The following is a 9,163-nucleotide window of genomic DNA, read 5'->3' on the forward strand; positions in this document are numbered from 1 at the left end:
TTCGGTCTCCACCACGGCTCCTTCACTCCTGCCCTGGCCAGGCCACCTCAACCTCCCCACACCCTGCTCGGCCGCCGCTCGTCACCTCCTGTCACTCCCAGGGTAGGACCTGGGCACAGGGCGGGGGGACCGACACCATGTTCTTCTGGAGGTGCTGCACAGAGCCACGGGGTGAGTTGAGACTGCTCCAAACCCTGCCCCTGCAGGGCCACTCAGAGCAGGCACCTTGCACCGTGTCATGGGGTCACAGAACCCCAAACTGGTTTGGGCTGGGACCTTAAAACCTCACCCACTTCCACCCCCCTGCCACAGGCAGGGACCCCTTCCACTGGAGCAGCTTGCTCCAAGCCCCTGTGTCCAACCTGGCCTTGAACACTGCCAGGGATGGGGCAGCCACAGCTTCTCTGGGCACTCTGTGCCAGCGCCTCAGCACCCTCACAGGGAAGAGCTTCTGCCTAAGAGCTCAGCTCAGTGTCCCCTCTGTCAGGTTAAAGCCATTCCCCCTTGTCCTGTCCCTACAGGCCCTTGTCCCAAGCCCCTCTCCAGCTGTTTTTGTCTCTACAGAAAGATCCAGCTGTCGTTAGTCTGATTCCCAGGGCAAAGTAAATGAAAATATGTTTTTGGCCATTACAACCACCTGGAGCACCTGTACAGAGCTATAAACTTCTTAAAACCTGCACCCCACTTCCTGCAGCTGCAGAACGTCTGGCACAACATTGCGGGACCCTCCAGTTATGGCACCCGTGCCCACCATCCCACCATGGGTCACCCAGGTGCCTCTCCTCATCCCATCGAATGATGAAATACAGGCTGTCTCAGGTGGGAGCATTACAGACTCTGGGCCCATGCAGAGGCCTGAGTTTATAATCTCTGTGGTCTTACTCAGCCACCTCACACAGCAACTGCTTTTAACGTAGCTGTTTATTCATGATCCCATATCATGAATTAAACCCCATGTTAAGCCCCATGAAACCCCATGTTAAGCTTTTTCATGGGAGCCCCATCCCACCTTGCATACAAAGAGGACATCCAGGCTGTGTCACATATGTGCTATCCTCTTCCTCCTCATCTCAAAATGCTTGAGTTCTGGCATGGAATTGTGTATGTTACAAAGATCCTTCAATGAGGGGTGTCCATTCCTGCACAAAACGAGGCTGGGAAGCATCCCCCGGTTCCTCCCATGGACTGGATGTGGTTATGACTCAAAATGTGTTTTGCAATAGACTTTTGACATGTTCTGGCCAGAAATAGGACCGTCATTGCCAGAACATTGATTTTTCTCCTGTACATAGAATTAGGTTGACTTGCATCCCTCACCCCAGAAAAGCTGTGGAGATGCATGATGGGCAACATCAGCAGTTTGTGGGGGAAGAGGTGCACATCTAAAAAGCCCTGTCACCCATCACTGTTGGTCCTGATCATTCAGCACAGGGAAGTCCAAGACACATACTGGGCCAGGGCCTGCATCCAACACTTAGAAATGATATTCCACACCCTTCCAAAGCTCCTAAAATCAGACATACTGTGGGGGCAGCTGCCTTCAGGACTGGTGCTGCTGTTCCCCCAGTTTTACAGCCAGATCATGATAAAGCAGAGTCTGTAAGAATGCTACAGCATCCACAGCAGAGAACCCCCCACCGAGGTGCAAATGCATCCCTGCTGGAGAGCTGGAGGCTCTCAGTGGCCAGTGCCTTCCCAGAACAGGGCTGATTTGCTAGAGCTTTGGTGGTTGGAGACGGAAGCTGGCCCGTGTGGGGACCAGCGGTGAGATGCCGGGTCAGCAGTGGTCCGGAGATCCCAGCCCCAGGAGCGGGTGACAGTTCCATGGACCTGAATGTCAACAGGATGCTCATACACAGAGTTCAGATGGTGCCTGTGCACTTCCCCCAGTTGGAATAGCCATGCAGCTTTCTGCCTCCTGTTTGGTGATTCCAGCCTGACCTTCAGGGTGGGGATCATCACATGGCCCATACACACAGCTATGGATTTAGGATTTTGTTTGTTTTTATTTTCTTCCTGGCTGCAGGGAACCAGACCTGCCTGGAAAAACAAGGCAATTTTTCATTATTTCATTATTTACTTTGAGTGCAGTGAGGCCCTGGCACAGGTTACTCAGAGAAGCTGTGGCTGCCCCATCCCTGGCAGTGCTCAAGGCTGGCTTGGACAGGGCCTGGAGCAACCTGGTCTGGTAGAAGGTGTCCCTGCCCATGTCAGGGGGTTGGAACTGGATGAGCTTTGAGGTCACTTCCAACCCAAACCAGTCTGGGATTCCACGATTCTATGTTGCTGCCTTCTGCAGGGGATGTGTGGTGCTGCAGAGCTCTCTTGGGAGCTGAGACCAAGCTGAAGGAGCAGAGGGATGGCTTTGGAGGTGGCTGGGAGGTGCTGCTGCACCCCCTGATGCTGTTCTCTTGTTCCAGATGAAGCTGCAGGATGTCATGGAAACATACATGTCTCTGATGAAAGACATTTCCCAGAGGAAGGAGCTGCTGATCAAAACTGAGAGACACTGCTGTCATGGAGGAGGTGAGACAGCAATCTGGGAGGCCCTGAGGCTTCACCTGGGAGGAGTCGTCTGAGGTATTTTTTGTGGTGTGGTGGATACTGATGCCCATTTGGGGCCCAGCAATGAGCTGTGTGCCTTTCTGGGTCTGAGCAGGTCCCGGGGCTCCTGCTGTGCTTGTGAGCATGGGCAGGTTTGCAGAACAGGCCAGGTTGTGGGTTTTGGTCCTGGCTCCACAGGGACTGCCATTGGCTTCTTCAAGTTCTGTTTCCTTGACATTTTCATCAGCAGTGTTGTCCCCAGGGAGCAGTGGCACTGCTGTCACACCAGCCTGGGGACACATCGCCTGGCAGGGATGGGGCAGGTACAGCCATCCTGATGGAGTCCTGACAAAGCCCTGACAAAGGAGGAAGTTGGCTCCTGAGCCCACTGGGGCTATGTGACTATTTCTGACCACAGACTGGACTAGGGTATAAATGGAGCTCTACAAGAGAGCTGTTTGGGGTCGTTCCTCATTGAAGCAGCAGGTCTGCAGTCAGAGATGCTGTCCAAGGGAACTCTTTGAGGTTGAGAGCTGTCCCTTTTTAGGTGAAGGATTGCACATTTTGGATCATTTGCCATAAAGTTTAAGAATCAGCAATGCAGTGACAAATCCATGTGACTTCCTGAAGCTGCAGTTGATGTTGGTGGACCTTTAATTGAGTTTGAGCAATAAATATTGTTTAGCCTCAATTTATTGGTTTCATGACGGGGGAATCACACCTTTGGGCAGCAGGTTCAAGGGGCTCCCTAGCAGTTCTGCCTGGCAGGGATGAAGGCACTGGAGATGCATCCCACTGCTCCTCTGCAGGGCCAGGAGGTTAATTTATCCTGCCTGCGAGCCTGCTTCCTGGAGGACTGGCCACCAGCTGGCACAGGGACTATTCCCTAGGATCTCCTTGCCCTCTGTCCCTACTCCTCCAGTAGCAGAGCCAAAGCTGAGAGTGTGGCAACTGTGGAAACAGCTCTCAGACTAAAGCATCACCCCTGTGCTGAGCTGTGTGCAGAAGGAAATGTCAGTTTCTGAGCTGAAAACAGCCTCAAGGCCTGGGAGAGGAAGGTGGCACTTGTTGAAGCTGGGCTAGGTGTGCAGGAGCCTGAATGTGTGCATGCAGCTGGGTGCTGGTGGAGCAATGTCTGTGCCTGCCCACCCTGGGCACCAGCGTGCTCACTCCAGACCTGCAGGCAGCTGTGCAGGAGTCCTCGCACTGCAGTTTCACTGGTGTTGGCAGAGCTGGAGGCTCTTCCTGTTTATGGAGCAGTGATCGCTCTGTGCCCCGAGGTTGGAGGCAGAATTTCAGTGACTGAGCTCAGGGGACAAGCCAAGGCAAGGACACAGCTTGTAATGTGACAGGAAGCACCATCTGGCTGTTGCTGTGCTGAAACCTGATGTGTGTTAGGAGAAGGGAACGTATGGCATCCCAGTAATTTCAGGTCTGCATATGCAACCTGCACCAGGGTCTTTTCCAGTGTCCCAACAGCTCCACAGTGCTTGTAGTCCTCTTTGATGACCTCAGACATTTCTTACTCACTTGTATCTTGACTCCTCCCTGATAAGGACAGGCTGGCCAAGATACAATCATGATTGGGTGGTGAGGTTGCAAGAATGTCTTTGACTCTTCTACTGCCCCAACTCCTGCAGCCTGGGAGGAGATGGAGAGATAACACAGAGGAACAGTTAAAGCCTGCAGGTAGCAGGACATGTCTGTATCTTTGCCCCATGTGCACAGCAGTGTGGGGAGAAAAGAGGAGGGGTTGCATGGGATGAATAGTGAGGTCCTGTTCCTTGACACCCTGTGGTCCTCAAGTGGGAATGGCTTAGCTGTGGCTGGGAGAGGGAAGGCCAGCCCAGCACTCAGCACCCTAGCACACCAAACTGCAATGCATAGGGCTTGTGTAGTCCTGCCTTTTTCAGAGGTTAGAACTGTGTGGATTTGGGCTTGACCCAGCGCTCTGAGCTCAGAAATAGGGGTCTGGCTGAAGGACAGCAGGCTGTCTTTGCACAAGCAGATTCCCTCTCACACAGGTGCTCCCCTTGGCCAGGAGAACCAGGCTCTGACTTGCATACAGCAGTGCCCAGAGTCCTGCCAGCCTTGCAAGCTTGAGAGCAGCGGGGGCTCAGGGGGCTAAAGAATAAACCTGTAGTTGTCCCTGGGGTAAGGGTGAGGCTTCTGGCCCCTCTCAGGCAGAGCACATCCAACACCCCTCTGTCATACAAGGAGCTGTAGGTTTCTCTACAGTGCTGCTGTTTGGGGTCTCCAGACTTCCTTGGCGTTCAGGGGAGCTCTCCTCAGCATGCCATAGCAAGCACCTTTCTCAGAGAGGAGCAGGAAGATGGAGGAGCATCCAGTACAGCAGCTCAGCCCAGGCTACACGCAGCTTTCTCCGTAACATATCACTGCTGTCTGAACATATTAAGGCCTTTTCATTTCTCCTCTTGAAGACGTCCCTGCAAATCTACTGCAGAGCATAGAACCACATCAAGAGGCCTGGTAATGAGCACTAGGCTTGTTTGATGCTGCAAGGTGGGCAGAAGAACCTGCAGAAGCCAGTCCTGTAGGGAAGTTTGTTGTCAAGTGGCTGAATGTAGCACTCTGCAAGCTGCAATGATATGAAACCACTTCTGCATTAAATAATAAAGAGACCTGTAGCTGTGTTGTGAGATCATCTCACAACAGAGGGGAGATCATCTGTTGTGAGACCAATCTCACAGAGGGGACACTGAGATGAGCTCTTAGGCAGAAGCTCTTCCCTGTGAGGGTGCTGAGGCCCTGGCACAGGGTGCCCAGAGAAGCTGTGGCTGCCCCATCCCTGGCAGTGCTCAAGGCCAGGTTGGACACAGGGGCTTGGAGCACCCTGGTCTAGTGGAAGGTGTCCCTGCCTGTGGCTAGGGGTTGGAACTGGATGAGCTTTAAGGTCCCTTCCAACCCAAACCAGTCTGGGATGCTATAATGCTCTGGTGATCAAATCTGACATGTTCACAAGAACTGTCCTTTCTCTCTGGGCAAGTCCCGGTAATCACTTAACGTGGGAGGGACCAGAGGGGATTCCCTGGGAGACATGGGAGTGCAACATCTCCGGCTGTGTACTGGCCACAGAAGAGAGCAAAGCAGTGTGAGCATACAGGGCAAATCATTTCAACATGACATGCATGAACCAACCAGACCTTCTGATCACAAAAGGATACTTCATTTACCTAAGGAAACAACAAGATGGGAGCTGTTACCCCTTTCCCACGCAGCTGGCGCAAGTACAAGTGTCTTTTGGACTTTTGTCCTCAGACTTGGTTCCCTGTTGTGAAGCATGTCTCTTCAGTCCTCTCCTTGGCATTTTGTGCTTCTTTTGTGTTTTCAGGTCACAACACCCCCCTTGCGGCAAGACTTAGCACAAAGGTCCTGACTGGCCAGGTGCCCAACAGGAACAATGCACCTTGTCTTTGCTGAGAAACACTGAGAGAAAACAGCTCTTGACCACTGGTGCCTTCAACTCTTACAGGATTACTCACTGGTGGTTTAAATCCTGCCTTGGAGACAAAGGAAGGCAGAAAGCAGAGGGCAATTAGGTTTGGGGCAGGCCAGATGACAAAGTCTCCAAGCTGAGTCCTTCTAGTGGTAGTAGTCCTGGTATGTATGATGTCCTGGAAGTACAGCAGAACCTTTAGCAGAGGGCCCAGGGCAAGGCTGATCCCACACAAGAATGTCACTGTAGCTATCAAAAAGCCATTTCCATAGGCAGAACAGTGGGATCTGTCAGGAAAAGCAAACAGCAGTTAACAGGAAAAGTCTGGTCAGTCAGTAATGCCATTCTCTAAGGGATGTGCATGCCCTTAACTGGAGGACAGATCCATACTGAATTAACTTCTCTATTGTATGGATGATGACTCGATTTATTTCTAAAGGGTGCCCTTGCCAAAGGGCTCTGTGCCTGTATGCTTTATAATAAAACAATTTAAAACCCTGTTAATGCTGCAATCTTACCAGGCTAGCACAGGAAGGAGAAAGAAAGGGTCTTTTCCCTTCCCACAGAGCCAAGAGCTGCCAAGTTTACAGACACCACGGGAATGGAAAGAGTTTTAAATTATCTTTAAAGGGTGGAAGAGATTGACTGGGAAAGATTACAGATGGCCACAGGTTTTGCACTCAGAAATCACTGCTGTTTGATCATTACACTGAGGAAATCTGCCTCCTGACAATGTTCAAAAGCTTTCAAAGCAGTGGCAGGCTCAGATCATGTGGCTTAGTTTGCTCTCATTGTGCTGGTTACAAACCCCTTCCAGCTCTGGTCTCACTTGCTGAGACCGGAATTCCAGGTACAAATGTCTCTGACCTGTGTTTTCTCACCATCTCTAGATGTTCAGCAAAGACTCCAAAGCCTCAGGAGTTACCTTCCTGATGGATTTACAAACAAGGGATGCTGGATGCTTGGCTGGCTTTTGTGACAGAAATGAAGGATGCTCTTCATGACGCAGTAGGAATTACACTGCCACGGATCCTGAATCCAGAACACAGCCTTGCCTGGTTTATCTGTGTTGGAAAATCAGAATTGACAGTTTCAACTGCCAGCCTAAAACTACAATCTTTATACCTTTAATTGTTAAATACCATTAACATAACACTAGCAAGAGCTCTATCATCAGTGCCCTGATGGATTTCTGTTTGCCAGCACATTCTGCATTTTAATGCCAATCTTCTCATACCTGAAAAAGCAGAGCAGTAAACATCCCAAATGGAACATCTTCAATGAGATGCCAGTTAATGGAAAAGACAGGATCAAGAGCCTGACATGCACTGTTCTGTGTGTTTATGTCTTGTACTGGCTCTGTACAACAGCAGGTGCGGTATAGCTGAGTGAGCATGAAGGACTCAGAAAACAGTGTGACTTAGTTGACTGGTTTTCTTCACAGTGGTGAGAAACTTAAGGTAAGGGAATTGAAAAGGGAATTCCTGACCCAATTACCCCTCTTTTAGTTTAAAACCATTACCCCTTATCCTATCGCAATGGGAATACTTGAGATTCACAGCTTCTGCCAGGCCAGCAGTCTATGGCACCATTCCCACCAGCCAGGACCTCTTTCCTAATTATGATTTTCCCAGTTTTGTTCATGTGTTTCCCTGAAAGTCCCATCCCTTTGGTCTTAACACCAAGGGTTGGGAGCATGCAAAGAGAAGTCTCCTTAACACTCCAGTCCCTGCCTTGGATTGGAGCACCACTGGCTTCCCAGGGCTTCCCCAGAGCAATAGCTGGAATTCACAAAGCAATGTTCTTGATTTAAGTGGTAGTGTAATCTGTGCTACAAATTCTTCTCTCCTAGGAGGAGATTCCATGCAGACCAATGGCTCTTGCAGTTTCTGCCTTCATCCCTGCCTACATCCAGCTATCCTGCCTTATCTATGTAAGGATATAAAAGCACCCTAAAATTTTCTTGTGTGGGAACTGGACTGTTCTGCCATCTGCAAAGCTGCAGGACACCTGATGACACTGACCTGAAGACCTGACATCCAATGACTAATGCAATAGTTGGCATTGCAGAACAGTATCATACTTGATGGCCTGGGACAGAAAGCTGGACCTGGGCCAAGATGCAGCACAGAGATACTTTTATGAACAACTCTGCCCACTGGGTACTGGGCACTTTGCAGTAGGAGGCAGACGCTGGTACAGCCTATCCACACTTGTGGAATTGCCACAGGGCCACTTGCCTCCGAGCACACTTACCTTTCACCTGACCCCACACTCTTTCCCAGACACCGTTTCCGAGGTCGTGGGAAACCTAAAATTCTCGTCAAAGGTCAGCTAAAGGTCTCTCCTCTAATCACTGAATTTTCTGGCTTAATCCAAAGCTTACTTTGAACCCCAGCTAACAGACTGTCAGCACGGGCAGAAGGTCAGGAACTGCAAGCACTCAAGCTACTAATGCGGTGGAGACCTGGCCATTAATACGAGTGTGCTGCTGTGCTAATCTAATCAGTCTGTGAAGCTCGAGTGTTATTTTGCAATGTGACTCCCCTCACTAGAGCTCAGATCAGTATTTCAAACCATTTGCGAGCTGCCTCACAACCTCAAACGTTATTCCTTTGGTCTAGCTGCCGGTCTGGGCACAAGGCACACAGCTTAGTTTGGGATCTGTAAGCAACTTGAGCAAATCTCAAAATCTTGGCTGCTTAACATAAACCTATGAGCTTATATGAAGGAGAGGGCATGGCTATCACCAGGACGACGGCTGCTGTGACTTACTCTGCAGGAACACAGGGAAAAGGAATGCAGCCACTTGTCATAACCATGCTGCAGTAAGGGCTTGTAGACGTGACTATTTACAGAGCTCAGAAAAATGGGAGGAAGCTTGATAAACTGTTCCCAGTGCTCTGCTAGTCATTAACATGAGGATAAGGACTTGGGGGTGCTGGTGGCTGAAAGACTGGACATGAGCAGGCAATGTTAATGGTTCAAACTGAAACAGGAGAAGTTCAGGTTGAATATAAGGAAGAAGTTCTTTACTGTGAGGGTGGTGAGGCACTGGAATGGGTTGCCCAAAGAACATCAGGATTAATCTTACAAAGCAAGCTAATGCATTTTGTACCAATCAGCCCAGCAAAGAAGGAGTCACTCCAGATGCACACACAG

General features: G+C 50.4%; 1 long non-coding RNA gene across 1 annotated transcript; it reads left to right on the top strand.

The window, feature by feature from the left end:
• Positions 1–80: 80 nt before the first annotated feature.
• Positions 81–5,804, top strand: LOC133224429 (uncharacterized). Its single transcript, XR_009728850.1, has 3 exons — positions 81–171; positions 2,421–2,526; positions 4,986–5,804. It is a non-coding gene; the product is annotated as an uncharacterized LOC133224429 (long non-coding RNA).
• Positions 5,805–9,163: the final 3,359 nt, after the last annotated feature.

Source organism: Neopsephotus bourkii, unplaced genomic scaffold (assembly GCF_033783945.1).
Source record: "Neopsephotus bourkii isolate Nb327-2 ecotype Australia unplaced genomic scaffold, CSIRO-AGI_Nbou_v1 NB_1680, whole genome shotgun sequence".
In the NCBI taxonomy this organism is placed as follows: domain Eukaryota; kingdom Metazoa; phylum Chordata; class Aves; order Psittaciformes; family Psittacidae; genus Neopsephotus; species Neopsephotus bourkii.